Here is a 17068-nt window from a genome sequence, read left to right on the forward strand (position 1 = left end):
GCTCAGAAATAACCCAATCAATTTCCCAAACAAATGGAGACAAGGCTTTGTTGTTGTTTAGTAGTTTAGTCGTGTCCGACTCTTCGTGACCTCATGGATCAGAGCACGCCAGGCACTCCTGTCTTCCACTGCCTCCCACAGTTTGGTCAAACTCAGGTTGGTATCTTCGAGAACACTGTCCCACCATCTCGTCCTCTGTCATCCCCTTCTCCTTGTGCCCTCCATCTTTCCCAACATCAGGGTCTTTTCCAGGGAGTCTTGTCTTCTCATGAGGTGGCCAAAGTATTGGAGCCTCAGCTTCAGGATCTGTCCTTTCAGTGAGCACTCAGGGTTGATTTCCTTCAGAATGGAGAGGTTTGATCTTCTTCAAGTCCATGGGACTCTCAAGAGTCTCCTACAGCACCATAATTCAAAAGCATCAATTCTTCGGTGATCAGCCTTCTTTATGGTCCAGCTCTCACTTCCATACATCACTACTGGGAAAACCATAGCTTTAACTATACAGACCTTTGTTGGCAAGGTGATGTCTCTGCTTTTTAAGATGCTGTCTAGGTTTGTCACTGCTTTTCTCCCAAGAAGCAGGAGTCTTTTAATTTCATGGCTGCTGTCACCACAAGGCATGGCTCATTCCTAAAGTCAATCTGAATTTAGCCTGGCTTGTCCTCCCTGTAAGATCCCAAGGGAGCAGTGGAGGATCAGAGAGGGACAGTGGGAGATCTCTCCACTCTCTGATTCATCTCCCACTGCATAGGAGGCAGGAGTGCCAACTTGAATAAAATATGGGGGGGGGGGGCAAGTAAGCCTCACCCCGCATAATCAATCACAAGATGTGGCGCACATACACCATTTGAATTGCAATGCCCATCAACTTTGGGGGAGCCCCGGCCCCCTCAAATATTTTATTGGGGCAGCTGAAGGGGCCTCGGCCCCTAGGAGTTGGCTCCTATGATAGGAGGCATGTTTGATGCAGGATCCAGCAGTCCCTTGTAAATGTATTAATGCGTCATTGTATCCTACCACACTGCAATGCAGACCAGGTACTAGAGGAGAACCTCTTTTGAATGTGACTTCTGGCTATACCAGCCGGGCGTTGGGGTAGGTGAGGTGAATCTCTTAATACTCACCTCTTCTTTGAAACGGACGTCGCGAGTCCCTGAGACTCATACCTGAGCCCTCAAAGCATAACCACTTCCAGTTTGCAGTCATTTAGTCTTCTGTTTACAAAATGTGCTACTCTCTGTTTGTTCATTACAGAATAATTCTTAAGTGAGGCACAATGCCAGTAAAATACAATGAAATCGTAGAATCAGGCTTTCAAGAAACAATAAAACAGGTATTAAGAAGTGCAGGCTGTTAATAATGATGGTGATAATATACAGCCAAATGATTATTTCTACAGTAACAGAGATTTAGCCCAAAGCCTGAATGAATGAACAGGTCTTCAGTTGGCACTGAAAGCTTACAAAACTCGAAACCAACCGTATCGGAGAGCGAATGAAGTTCCACAATCAGGACGCCTGTATCAAGAAAACCCTATCTTGGGTTGCTGCCTCTCAGATCTCTGGGAGGTACAGCACTGAAGAGGGCATCCCTGCTAGATCTTTACTCACTGTTCAGAGATCAAGGAGGTGGTCTCACTCCATCAGGTATACAGGTCCTCAGCCATATAGCTTTACATGTCAACATAATGTCAGGAGTCCAGGTTCCCAGCTTGATAACACAGTGAACGTAGATAATTAAAAAGAAGGATTTATTGCAAAAAATAAACAGATAACTCCACACAGCTCTATCGAAGCCTCCGGCATCATTACTCATAATGACCCTTCTGACAATTCCTTCCTGGATCTATAGAATACATTGAAATGATGCCCCTTGCGTCTTTTGTTTTGCTTCCTATCTAGAAGCCCTCCCATTGGCCAACTTCTCGGAGAGATTGGATTATTGCCCACCTCTTCCTTTTCCGATGAACTGTCTCCTTGTCTATTCGTGCCCATTTGTGCTTCCGGTGAGCTTTGGCTGTGTTCTAGCCTGCTCTCAGCTACTGTCTTATCAGCTCGCCCGTCAAGGTCAGGAAGAGCCGGTTTCTGCAGCTGCCGCCTCTCCCCTGTCTGACTAACACCAAAGCCTCCCTGTTCCTGGCTGCTTTCTGCATTTGGCTGTAATCCTTCGCTTTGAGCTGGCTCGTTCCTGACACACAAGCATCTGGGACTTGGTTTGCAATGCAGATGTTGACTAGCATTGGAGACAGAATGGAGCCCTGTGGGATCCTTCAGCTTAATTGCCTTGGGTACCATCCAGTACCATCCAGGTGTTTTGGCTACAACCCCAGACAGCGCAGCCATGCTGGCTAGGGCAGAAGGAAGTTGTAGTGCAACAGATCTGGTTTAGCCATTTGAATCCCACCTATTTTATTCTTGCAACACCCCTGCGAGGTAGGGTGGGCTGAGAGCTCACGACTTCCCTAAGACTATCTCATGGCAGACCAAGGACCTGGACTGGGTTTCCTCTGGTCCAAGTTCCACACTCTGCCCATTACATCACTTTGTCTCTGAGCTCTGCTTCTCCTCATCCCTGTCACTGATGGCTCAGCATTTATCAAAAACCATTCTCTGGTGCCAGATGAGCTTTCTTTGGTGGCAATACAGGATCATGAACCCTTCATTCACTGGGCCAGAGGAAAAGCTTTGTTTCACTGGGGTGACTACTGTAATGTACTTCTCAGACTGTGAATCGTAGGTCCTGCTTTATTGTTAAGTAAGAAAAGCCAAATTTATGTGTGATTCTTTGCTCCCGCTGCTGACAGAGGGTCTGATGTCTTAATCTGATCCTCAATCTAAATTTGTTAAGTTTCTGGCTTAACCTAGATAACTCTTCCTCTCTGTGCAGTTGGCCTCTGTCAGCTTCTGCATAGAGATAATACTCTTTTAATCTCTGCTCATAATATAAATTCTCCAGCCTGGTATTCAGCGTAGCTGTTCTCTGCACCTACTCCAGTTCAACTTCACTTTTCCTAAATGCAGGGTTCAAAATTTGACATGGCCTTCCACTAATAACCTTTCCAATCAATAGTTTCTTATTCAATACTACTTCCTGTTCAAAAGGGAATCGATGTTCTCCTGTCACTACAAGGAAAGCTACTCCTAACGTGTCCAAGAATTGCATCTGCCTTCTTAACAACTAACTCACAGTAATGATTTCTAATCAACTGGTCTCCCAAAATATTTTTCTTCCTAAGCTGTTTTTTTAAGCAGTGCTTGGCACGACTCAGTTGTTGTCCATTTCTGTTCCTTCAAACTGTGAGAACGTCCAGTTCCACATGCACAAATTCCGGAACCTTTCCTGCATTGATGGCAACTTCTAGCTTGATGTCATTGGCCTTGTCATGCTCTCATCTTGAGGAAGAGGAACATGACAAAGGCGGCTGTTTGTCATCTCATCTTCTCCTCACAATTAGTTTTGTGTGTCTTTAGCATGCGTAAAAAAAAAGCAGAGACATCACCATGCCGACAAAGGTCCGTATAGTTAAAGCCATGGCTTTCACAGTTGTGGTGTATGGAAGTGAGAGCTGGACCATAAAGAAGGCTGATCGCCGAAGAATTGATGCTTTTGAATTATGGTGCTGGAGGAGACTCTTGAGAGTCCCATGGACTGCAAGAAGATCAAACCTCTCCATTCTGAAGGAAATCAGCCCTGAGTGCTCACTGGAAGGACAGATCCTGAAGCTGAGGCTCCAGTACTTTGGCCACCTCATGAGAAGAGAAGACTCCCTGGAAAAGACCCTGATGTTGGGAAAGATGGAGGGCACAAGGAGAAGGGGACGACAGAGGACGAGATGGTTGGACAGTGTTCTTGAAGCTACCAGCATGAGTTTGACCAAACTGCGGGAAACAGTGGAAGACAGGAGTGCCTGGCGTGCTCTGGTCCATGGGGTCATGAAGAGTCAGACACGACTAAACAACAACAAATTTTTATTTTTGTAAATCTACCAAAGAATTAAAAAAAATAGGGATTAAGGCAATGATTTTCAACCAACATGGGGTGTCTTGAATGATGGTCAGGGGTGCTGTGGGAAACACAGGCCTCTGTTCCTCTTTCTTTCCTTCCTTCCCTCCCTCCTCTGATGTCTGTTCATTTCACTGCCTCCCCAAGGCTTGCACAGCTGTTTATTGCAGCAGCCCTGGCTATAAGCTCCACAGGAGAATGGGGTGCAGTGGGGCAGCAGCTCAGAGACCAGGGATGGCAGTGTCAGTTGCCCGAAGGACACCCAAGGAGAGGGGAGAGGAGGCTGAGGGTCCATGGGACTCTCCAGAGTCTCCTCCAGCACCATAATTCAAAAGCATCAATTCTTCGGCGATCAGCCTTCTTTATGGCCCAATCAATCAATCAATGTTAGAAAGGGGCAGGATTAGAGATGGACACACAAAGCATTTTTTTTAAAAAAAATAAAAAATTAACACACTTTGCACCCCACTGGTCCTCAATGGTAGCAGCATCCCCTCCTCCTTGCCCGCTCTCCAGCAGCTGCTGTGAGTGCCCAAGGAAAGAGGCTGGCAGTGGCAGCCATGGATAAACAGGATGTCAGGAGTTCAGCCTACACTCGAGTAGGACCCTGGCAGAGACATATGCCCGACTGGCAATGTTCTCTCCCTCCTGGTTGATCGTTCGGGAGCTTCAAAAGCTTTCTTCAGCCCAAACATCATAGCAACCGATGCCAACTGACACCGGCACACTTAGGGATCCGCAGAGTTTGCGCAGTTCGCGTAACAGACCTCAGCACCTCAGCATTTTGGCTAATCTACTTTATTTACATATAAACACACACGGAGCACTGTAACTTGGCTCCCTCCAGCATCAGACAGCAAAGAGAGAAAGAACAAAGGACAATAGTCCCACTTCACAGAACACAGTAACACAAGCATCCTGTCTCCGTCACTTCCTATTCTGTGGAGTCAAAACATATACCATCATGTCAAAGACAACAATCCCATGACTGCAATCGTGGAGCAAGAATTCTAACAGAGGATGCTCCTTGCAACTGTCCCCGCCACCACTGCCATTGCTTAGGACAAGTGCCAGCTCATCCTCTTCCCTGAGCTCAGCAGTGGCGGAACCAGAGGGAGGAAATAGGGACATTCCAAGATCACATCAGAAGCCAAGACGGCTTTCATAATTCTGGGATTGTCCCTTGAAAATCAGGACACTTGGAGGGTCTGCCATAGCCGATGGGAACTTAATGAACCACATAAATAGGAAGATGTCAGACAGGAAGTAGTGAAGGTACCTGATTTGAGAAACGTAAAGATCATGGGGGAATTTGGGAAGAGCTGGGATGGCAGGCAGAGTTTAAAACTCTGGCCTTAAATGGACACAACCTGTTTGGGAACAGTGTATGCAATCGAGATAAAGATTTGTGGTGAATAAGGGCAGGCAGGGGAAGTAAAGATTTATGGTTTGACAATAGGAGATCTGGTTTGGGAACATTTGCTAATGCCATAATAGTTATGCTATTAAAAGTCACTGTTAATAATTTCTAAAATGTTTTGAGGAACATAAAATCTGCAGAAACTTACTTGGCCTAAGAGTTACATTACACTCAGAGATAAAGGCATTCAAAAGGGCTGGCTGCGATCCTTAGCAGGTTTTCCTGCAAGTAAGTCACAGATGAATTTAATGGATCCTACTTTTCTGAGTGGGACGCGGGTGGCGCTGTGGGTTAAACCACAGAACCTAGGACTTGCCGATCAGAAGGTTGGCGGTTCGAATTCCCGCAATGGGGTGAGCTCCCGTTGCTTGGTCACTGCTCCTGCCAACCTAGCAATTCGAAAGCACGTCAAAGTGCAAGTAGATAAATAGGTAACACTCCAGCGGGAAGGTAAACGGCATTTCCATGCGCTGCTCTGGTTCGCCAGAAGTGGCTTAGTCATGCTGGCCACATGACCCGGAAGCTGTTTGCCAGCTCCCTCGGCCAATAAAGCAAGATGAGCGCCACAATCCCAGAATCGGCCACCACTAGACCTAATGGTCAGGGATCCCTTTACTTTTTTCTGAGTAAAGGTGCTTTGAACTGCTCTGTTGGGGCCAAGAAGAGGGTCAAAGCTGGGTCTCTGACATTCAAAACAAAAACACAATGCACTGTTATGACTACGCCACACAAATGTGCTCAAGGAAAGCTTTGTTTATTAATATTATTGGACAAGTTGCATTGGTGGCACATTTTGGGGGCAAGAGTTTTAAAGTAATCACTGACAGCAACTTCCAGCAATGGTACACTGAGTTCAGTTGGTTTCTGTTTTTCCACTCCTTGCCATCAAAATGAAAATTGGGGCTGTGAAAGAGAAAACTGAGTGGTCGAGGGGAGAAACTGGTGTCGGATAAAATAGTTTGCATTAGTTGTGGTTTGCATTAGTTGTGGCCAGGACGCATTCCCATGTTCTTTGGCACCATCTTGTGGACTATATCTAAAAGGGCGAAAGCGAAGGAACTTGCAGCTACTAACTAGATGTGAGCTTCTTTGCAGGGTTAAACCTGAGAATAAAGTGGAGGAAAACTCGTATCCTAGTGTAGCTTAGCAAAACAGAACTGCCTCACCTTTTGAGCTAGAAAGAGAGGGCTGGAGGTCAAGTCACAAAGATGGCAGCATCCTGACCCTTTGCAGGATCGCTTCACAAGCCTTGGATGTTCCAAAAGACTGACAGAAATATCAGTGCTCAAAGATGGCATTACAAATGTGAGAAAATTGCAGCATAGTTATTTAAGGAATGAAGCATGTTGTGAACTTAGTTTTCCCAGTAACCCTCCAAAGAACTACATGACACACTAATCTATTATTCCACCTAATCGTACAGTTATACAAAAATAGCCACTTGGATTTGTATCAATTCATCCATGTTTAGGATGAGCAGGGGTACAAAACAGAGATGCCCCCTTTCTCCTTCCCATTTGCACTGACTAATTTGATTTGTTGTAACCCCAAAATTAATGGGACATGTATAGCTCAGCAATCTCACCTGGTGATTTTTTATTTTGCAAATGCCATTGATTACAAATCCGTGTACAGAAATACCAGGTTTACTTACTGTTATACATAAGCATGGCAAAGTATCAGGCTTTCAAATTAACTTTCAAAAATTCTGAACTTTTTTGTTTAAACACACCAGCTAACCAAAAATTATAACGCCTTCAAATTAAAACTTGGGGGGACGGACACTTAAATACAAAGGAGACATTGTTTAAAAGAACCTGAACCATTTGGAAAAGCTAAATATTAAGCCTCTCATAAACATATAAAATGGAAATTAATGAAATGGAAATTATATCCTTTTTCCTTCTCGGGACTCCTTGCAGCCATAAAAATGGTGATCCTATCTAAGCCTATTTGCTTTTGCTTTGCTTTTCTAATTTTACCTCTCATTATTTCCAAAATTCCTTTCTTTTATTTCTTTCCTTTTCTAATTCTACCTCTCATTATTTCCAAAATAGAAATTACAAGCCTGGCAAAAACTTTATTCATGGGGGGGGGCTATATTATCAAAGCAAGTGTTGTACAATTCCACCAAGACTGGAATCCCAAATATTTAGTTCTATCATTATGCCCCCATATTAGGAATATTTTCCCTGTTGTACAATGGCATTGGAACCATGAACTTCCATATCTTATAAATCTGTCTAAATGGGGGGTGGAGGGTGGGAAATCACACATCTCTTTTTAAAAAATGATTTACTAATTTGGATGAATTGGTCCAAGACTCTATACCTCCGCTGACACCACTGATCCCCATTTTGAGTCATATTTTATTACTTGCAGTGGATAAATATGAGACTTCTAAACAGTAGGAAGCGACGGACCTATAACATTTAAAATATATTTTTTTCTATATACATTTTAAGCAAGATAGGAAGTGCAGTGTAAGCGATGGAAGTCAATCAATGAAATTTTATTAATATTTATTAATATTTTCATATTGAGATATTTGTAGAATAAATCTGGAAGAAATTCTTCCAACTTTTCTTCTTCTTTTCTCTCTCTATTTTTTCCTCTTTTTGTCTCTTTTGTTCTTTTTATATATGTGTGCTTATCTGAAATATATATGCTTGTATGTATGTATTTGCAATATTTTGCTTATATTTTGTAATAATTATGTTAAATAAATTAATGAATAATAAAATATATTTTTTTCTCCTAGGGCCACAGCCAAAATCAAATTTCGAAATTAAAGGCCTAGTAAAAGAACGCAAACATTCCTGATTACAAATATTTCAGGTGCTGCAATTTACCTCAATTCTAGAAATAATTAGTCAGTTCACTAGACCTCTCAGTGCTTTGAAAAGCCTCATTAGACCCTCCAGGGACAATCCCAGATTTACAGAAGCCATCCCAGTTTCTGATTTGATCCCAGAATGTCCCACTTTTCTTTAGGACATCGCTATTTTTGGAGACATGTTGGAGAGTATGAAATTATGTGACCCTCAAGCCAAGCAAATAGGGAATAGGATAGGGAAGTTTTAAAAAGATGTTTAATGTTTTATTATGTTTTTATATATGTTGGAAGCTGCCCAGAGTGGCTGGGGTATAAATAATAAAATTGTTGTTGTTGTGGAATAGGGCATTCTTATTTTCATCAGAGAAATATTGGCGGGTATGACTGGATATTAAGCGAAAGGGATGCTATTGGAAATATGCAAAATCCTGGTTAACTCTACATCCCAAACAATTGAAACCTTGTAGGTCACAATATCTGACCAAATAGTCTGACCAAACTGCGGGAGGCAGTGGAAGACAGGAGTGCCTGGCGTTCTCTGGTCCATGGGGTCACGAAGAGTCGGACACGACTAAACGACTAAACAACAAAGGTCACAATATTATGGTGGAAGATTGGGAAAAATTATGGAAAACTGACTTAAAATTTACAGATTGTTCCCTATTGAAGGAGAATTACATGAAGATGATGTACAGATGGTACACAACACCGGTGCAGTTAGGGAAAATGTACAAAACTAGTTCAAATATATGTTGGAAGTGTAAGGAGAAGGAGGGGACATTTTATCATATGTGGTGGGATTGTGAGGTAATTTTAAAAAATTGGGAAATGATATACAACGAATTGAAGAAAATGTTCCATTTAACATTTGTTAAAAAACCTGAAGCATTTTTATTAGGGATTGTAGAGAAAGATCTGCCAAAAAAGCTGAAAAACATCTTCATGTATGCGACAACGGCCATGAGAATTCTGGTAGCACAAGGATGGAAGACTGAAGAAACCCCAACTAAAGAATCATGGCAAGAAAAATTGATGGACTATGCAGAACCGGCAAAACTGACATACAAGCTACGGGACAAGGATAACTGTGACTTTAAGGATGAATGGGAACCTTTCACAAAGTATTTGAAGACACAACAATGCGAACTGGACTCCTTGGCTGGTTTTGAATAAACATTCACAAACATTTCTATTGATGACAATCAGCTAAATAGTTTGAGGATCTATACAACTGTGTAACATGCAGAAAACAGCATTCTTAGAGAAATCAAAGACTGGAACTAAGGGAAGTTGAGGGGTGAGTTCTGTGGGGGGAGGGAGGGGGAGGGAGGAAAAATAGGGGGAAATAAGGATGTTGTGTTTCTGGATAATATGTTTTGTTTTAATTTTGAATAACAGTTATTTAAAAAAAGAAAGAAACCTTAAAGGCACTTTGGGAAAGTGACTTGCAAACCACACCAGGACCTGAGAATTGGAAAGACATTTGGAATAAACCCTAAGCAGTTTGGGCCCATATAAAATAAATTTCATTGAAATTAACTTCATTTTGGTTCATGACACTGTAAAATTAAGTAGAAGTAACACTAATCTCTTGCCCGGGTGCTGGAGAAATTGTGGCTGAAAGGAGACAGGCACATGAACTAGATATTTGCACATAATGTTACCCTGCCAGCAACACACACAACACATGTATAAATGTGAGGACACCAGTCAGAAGACTGCACTGGCTCCCCTGACCAGCTGCCTTTGCATACCAGGATGTGGGCAGCTGCGAAGCCAGCATGGTGCTCATGCGCTGGCAAGAGCACTGGGTTGGCTAGCTAAACACCAGCACATGTACAAATGGCACTGTGGTCTAAGCCACTGATCCTCTTGGGCTTGCCAATCAGAAGGTCGGCGGTTCAAATCCCCACAACGGGGTGAGCTCCTGTTGCTCTGTCCCAGCTTCTGCCAACCTAGCAGTTCAAAAGCATGCCAGTGCAAGTAGATAAATAGGTACCACTGTGGCAGGAAGGTAAGTGGCGTTTCCGTGTGCTGTGGTTTCCATCACGGTGCCCCGTTGCGCCAGAAGCGGTATAGTCCTGCTGGTGACATGACCCGGAAAGCTGTATGTGGGCAAATGCCGGCTCCCTTGGCCTGAAAGCTAGATGAGCGCTGCAACCCCATAGTCACCTTTGACTGGACTTAACCGTCCAGGGGTCCTTTACATTTTTATAATAATAATAATAATAATAATAATAATAATAATAATAATAATAATAATAATAATTTATTATTTGTACCCCGCCCATCTGGCTGGGTTTCCCCAGCCACTCTGGGCGGCTTCCATAGAAACAAAAAATACAGTAAAATATCACATATTAAAAACTTCCCTGAATAGGGCTGCCTTAAGATGTCTTCTAAATGTCAGGTAGTTACCGTATTTTTCGCTCTATAACACGCACCTGACCATAACACGCACGTAGTTTTTAGAGGAGGAAAACAAGAAAAAAATATTCTAAACAAAACAGTGGATGTATGATTTTTGTGGTTCATGCTGTGGCCACAGACATGTGATCTGACGGTGAGTTTGGGGTAGCCCAATGCAAAAATCCTGAGGATCCATGTGGGTCCATGCTTTGTAACCACGTTTTTGCCCCATTGCGGCCCCATGAAACAGTGGGTGCGTGTGTGTTTTTTGTGCAGGCTGTAGCCATGGACATGCTATGTGATCTGATGGTGAATTTGGGGTGACCCAGTGCAAAAATCCTGAGGATCCATGTGGATCCGTGCTTTGTAACCACGTTTTAAGTGGGGAGGGAAGGAAAAGCACTCAAGGGACAAGGAGCACACGTGGGGGGGGTGTGGAGAAGGATGCTGCTAATAATGCAGGAGAGGCTCCTCTCCGGCTTTGCTCCTTTAGAACAATCAGGCTCTGCGTCTCTCCCTCCTCCCCAGCAAGAAGGAAACCACGATAGTAACCACTCTGAGACAAATCAAGAAAAAGTGCGACCAACACTCTCCCCCAACAAGCACAGTGAGGTCAACACACACACACACACAGAGAGAGAGAGAGAGAGAGAGAGAGAGAGAGAGAGAGAGAGAGAACTGGCCCTAAAGTTGCAGGGCGCTGGAAGTCGCAGGGGCGCTGGGGGAGTGAATGGGAAGCAAGAGAAGGAGAACGATCCCTCACACACACACACACAGACACACAGAGTGTCAATTCTAAAGTCGCAGGGGCGCTGGGGGAGTGAATGGGAAGCAAGAGAAGGAGAACGATCCCTCACACACACACAGACACACAGAGTGTCAATTCTAAAGTCGCAGGGGCGCTGGGGGAGTGAATGGGAAGCAAGAGGAAAAGGAGCCCTCACACACAGAGAGACACACAGTGTGGATTCTAAAGTCGCAGGAAGAGTGAATGGGAAGCAAATCACACACAGAGAGACACACAGAGTGTGGATTCTAACGTGGGGAGAGTGAAGGGGAAGCAAGAGGAGAAGCAGCCCTCACGCACACACAGACACACAGAGTGTGGATTCTAACGTGGGGAGAGTGAAGGGGAAGCAAGAGGAGAAGCAGCCCTCACGCACACACAGACACACAGAGTGTGGATTCTAACGTCGCAGGGGCGCAGGGAGAGTGAAGGGGAAGCAGGAGGAGGAGAACGATAGCTCAAGCACACGCACACACACACACACACACACACACACAGCCCCTACAGTGCCTAATCCAAAATCGGACAGCAAAAAACTGCAGGCAGGGACAGAGAGCACGGGGTTGTTTTAAAGCAGCCAACTCCCGCTCTGCTTCTCTCCCTCCTTCCCGGCTCCGCTAGCTGACAGGAGCCGCTTACACCCGCTTTGCTGTTTCAAAGCGAGCCACGGACTGCTCACGACTGCAGCAGATTCCCCCGCCATCTGTAGGCATTCGCTCCATAACACGCACAGACATTTCCCCTTACTTTCTAGGAGGAAAAATCTGCGTGTTATGGAGCGAAATTTACGGTATTTATCGCTTTGACATCTGATGGGAAGGCGTTCCACAGGGCGGGCGCCACTACCGAGAAGGCCCTCTGCCTGGTTCCCTGTAGCTTTGCTTCTCGCAGTGAGGGAACCGCCAGAAGGCCCTCGGCGCTGGACCTCAGCGTCCAGGCAGAACAATTGGGGTGGAGACGCTCCTTCAGGTATACTGGGCCGAGGCTGTTTAGGGCTTTAAAGGTCAACACCAGAACTTTGAATTGTGCTCGGAAACGTACTGGGAGCCAATGTAGGTCTTTCAAGACCAGTGTTATGTGGTCTCGGCGGCCGCCCCCAGTCACCAGTCTAGCTGCTGCATTCTGGATTAGTTGTAGTTTCCGAGTCACCTTCAAAGGTAGCCCCACGTAGAGGACATTGCAGTAGTCCAAGCGGGAGATAACTAGAGCATGCACCACTCTGGCGAGACAGTCTGCGGGCAGGTAGGGTCTCAGCCTGCGTACCAGGTGGAGTTGGTAGACAGCTGCCCTGGATACAGAATTGACCTGCGCCTCCATGGACAGCTGTGAGTCCAAAATGACTCCCAGGCTGCGCACCTGGTCCTTCAGGGGCACAGTTACCCTATTCAGGACCAGGGAGTCCTCCACACCAGCCCGCCCCCTGACCCCCCAAAACAGTACTTCTGTCTTGTCAGGATTCAACTTCAATCCATTAGCCGCCATCCATCCTCCAACCGCCTCCAGGCACTCACACAGGACCTTCACCGCCTTCACTGGTTCTGATTTGAAAGAGAGGTAGAGCTGGGTATCATCTGCATATTGATGGACACCCAGTCCAAACCCCCTGATGATCTCTCCCAGCGGCTTCATATAGATGTTAAATAGCATGGGGGAGAGGACGGAACCCTGAGGCACCCCACAAGTGAGGGCCCAGGGGTCTGAACCAGCCAGGATGGGCAAGGATCAAGGAGACAGGTGGTTGGTTTCACGCGTCCAAGCAGCCTATCCACATCCTCGCGGGTAACGGATTGAAATTGATTCCATACAACTTGACCAGACAGCTCTAGCACTCTCCCACCCCGGCCCTGCTCCCACGGTGGTGTCTAGCTCCTTCCGAATATGACTGATTTTATCTGCAAAAAACTTAGCAAAATCGTTGCAGGAGATCTTGGGGTCTTTACAAGGCCCCGGTGGTAAAGGTGGTTCCGTTAAATTGCGAACCACCTGAAAGAGTCTGCTGCTACTATTTTCTGCAGATGCAATAGAGGCGGTGAAGAAAGTCTTCTTTACCGTCGCTATCGCCACTTGGTAGGCTCGACGTTGAGCTCTAACCTGTGTCCGGTCAGATTCGGAGTGAGTTTTCTGCCACCGACGCTCTAGCCGTCTCAGCGATTGTTTCATCGCCCTCAGCTCCGAAGAAAACCACGGGGCTGTCCGGGCTCCATGCAATCGTAGAGGGCGCTTCAGAGCCAGACAGTTGATAGCCCTGGTTAACTCCGCATTCCAGCGGGCCACCAGGGAATCAGCTGAAAGGCCATCAACATGGGCTAAAGCATCCCTTACCACTCTCTGGAAACCATTTGGATCCATTAAGTGGCGGGGGCGGACCATCCGAATTGGTCCCACCTCCCTGCAGAGGGGAAGGGTCGCGGAGAAGTCCAGTTGCACCAGGAAGTGATCTGACCATGGCACTTCTTTTGTTTCACTTTTACTTAGTGTCAGATCACCCACGTCACTAATCTTCAAACAACGACTAAACCTGCCTCCTTGGTAATGACATGGTCTGGTCTTAGCGTAACTCCGCCTCCTGCCCATGATCACCGAGATCGGATGTCCCAGTGCTTCCCCCCCTGTGGAACTTGTCCCAGCCATCATGTTGTCTGGGGAGCCACTCCCAGGCAGCCCTGATCCCGCCCCTTAAAAACAAAACACAAACTATACACAACCAATAAAACAACAACAACAAAAAGGAGCAGAACAATTATACTAAAATTAATCCCCAACCAACTATCCATCCCACCCACCCACCCCCAACAAAGGAAAAAAGGGAAAAAAAGGAATAAAAATTTAAATTGCCACCGACTGCTTGAGGACATTTTAAAACGCATTAACCACCTGGAACAGGGAAGCAATGGCAGAACACTTCCCACACTTCCCCAAAAGTTTGTTCCAAATAAGGGCCTGGGCCACGCCCCCTGGGCCAGTTGGAAAAGGCCCTGGAAGGGAGCAGGCCCTGCAGTCCTCACCCAGCCGATGGTCCAAGGCTTCCCCGCAGCAGGAGTCCCTTTATAGCTGGGAGAGAGGGCCTGGGCCACGCCCCCTGGGCCAGTTGGAAAGGGCCCTGGAAGGGAGCAGGCCCTGCAGTCCTCACCCAGCCGATGGTCCCATTGTTTTGTTTTACCTGCTAGTGCTGCATGTGAGTGGGTCAGCAAGCAAGGAAAGTGCATTTAAATGCTGCTATGTGTGTCTGGGTAGAAGGCTTACAGAAGGAAAGCGTTCTTCACCCTACAGAAGAGCAAGCAGCAGGACTGCCCATGTCCTTCAGTGGCAACAGGCAGACCCGCTGCCTCCTCCTTCTCTACTCTCTTAGCCTATTCTCAGCAGCTTTCTGGCCAAGACAATGTGACTCGGCCTTGGCTTTGACTCCACTTCTTGAGCGATATTGCCAAAGGAGCGTCTCCACCCCCATCGTCCAGCCTCGGTCCAGTATACGGCCTCGGTCCAGTATATCTGAAGGAGTGTCTCCACCCCCATCGTTCTACATGGACACTGAGGTCCAGCACCGAGGGCCTTCTAGCGGATCCCTCACTGCGAGAAGTGAGGTTACAGGGAACCAGGCAGAGGGCCTTCTCGGGAGTGGCACCTGCCCTATGGAACACCCTCCCAGCAGATGTCAAGGCAATAAGCAACTATGTTACTTTTAAAAGACAACTTTTAGGGACGTTTTTAATGTTTGATGCTGTATTGTTTTTAATATTCGGTTGGAAGCCGCCCAGAGTGGCAAGAGAAACCCAGCCAGATGGGTGGGTATAAATATGAAATTATTATAAATGCCCCTTGCATGGAGGTCCTGCTATTAAGGAGGGAAGCGGCACGCAACCTGAAAGTCGCCTTCTTCTCTGCACAATGCAACAATGATGTCTGAGTCCACAACAAAGCAGGTAACCCAGCAAAGTCGGTTGCATGGAACTTGCTGGTCACACTAGGAGCTGCCACCATGCCGCCCAAATTATTGCTCCACTCAACAATGCATCTGTGTAACAAGACATGCGACAAACAGAGGAACCCGATTCTGATGCACATTTGAGAATGGAGCGGCAGACAACCCCAAAAGGAGGTCTCCGCCAGAAACCGCAGGAAGCAGGGCTGTGTTTTAAGTGGAACGTAACTGCCATCTAGCGGTGACCTGTACACAACACATAGAATCGTAGATCTGTAGTGCTGGAAGGATATTTAGGCCAACCCTTGCAATGCAGGAATCACAACAAAAGAATTCCTGGCCATCCAGCTTCTTTTTTATTTTATTTTTATAATAATCCCACTCTTCCTGGAGACAAGGGAGCAAAGTATTGAGGTCCTCTTCAGATTTATTGCACGGCAGAAGTGTTTCATGCAGGCAGAGACAAGACTAAGAACTTTTTTTCCCCTTTAGGTGGCAGGGTAGAAAATATTGGTGTAGGAAGGGGGAATTAAAAGGAATTAAAATAGGGGCGTTAGAGTTTTGGGTTCATAATCCACCTCTGCCTTTTATTCAGGTTTATGCAAAACACTACTAAACCTTGGGTTACATAAATACAATCCTGGTAACAACACACACAACGTGACAGGCTGTTTTTGACTATGTAACTTCTATTTCAAACACAATTCACCATACAGTATCTCACAAAGTGTAATTCCATAGACCAGCACATCATGCAAACAGAACATATCAAGAGAAATTAAAGTCCAATGGATGGTCAGGAGATAAAAGTCCATTTGGTTCCTAAATCGGCATATTGGCAATAATCACAATATGGTATGCTTATCTTATGATGTCCCACGTATCGCTGCTTTGAGGATTCTAACGTTCCTTTTATGTAGATATCGGATCAGATGAAAAACTTGAAGATACGGCACAACAAGGATTCCAGGATAATACCTTGTTTCGCCCAACCGGGCTTCATTAGCCGTGCATACTCATATTCTTGCATGGTCTATGGAATCACACTTTGTGAGATATTGTATGTTGAATTGTGTTTGAAATAGAAGTCACATAGCCAAAAACAGCCTGTTAGGTTGTGTGTTTTATTCAGGTTTGCCATCTCCGTTTAGTAAAGCTCTCCTTTTTAAACAGCGATCAGCTAAACGTTTCCAAGACAGCATTCACAGCCTAACAATGCCCGAGAACATGGTGTTACATTTATTTACGAGGGTTTTGCAGCAGGATCTTTTCACAGGGAAGAGCTCAGGATCAGCACATTTAGGGGGTAGAGAACGGAAGAAAAAAGCCGAGTAGGGTGAGCGGGGCCAGCTATCCTTCCCAACATGTTCAAAACACCTGCGTACAGTCACTGATCAAAAAAACCTTGGTCCATAGCCGTGTATGATGTCTTTGTTGCATTAAACATTTATTGCTCTTGGAAACATCAGCATCCGCCTGGCCTTTAATTTGAATTCAGCCTGATCTTTTATTTCCCTTCTCTTCCCTCCCCCTCCCCTTTTATGAAGATCACCCATTCTGAGACCCCACAGCTAATTCTCCCCCTGGCCTCCTTGCTTGCCCAAGTAGGACCAATTCAGCCAGCTGGCCCTGGGGATTATGTAATGCTTATTACCCCTAAATTGATTTTTGAATTTTGAATTTTATTATTATTCG

This window comes from Podarcis liolepis (assembly GCF_965112155.1).
Source record: "Podarcis liolepis genome assembly, chromosome: 5".
In the NCBI taxonomy this organism is placed as follows: Eukaryota; Metazoa; Chordata; class Lepidosauria; order Squamata; family Lacertidae; genus Podarcis; species Podarcis liolepis.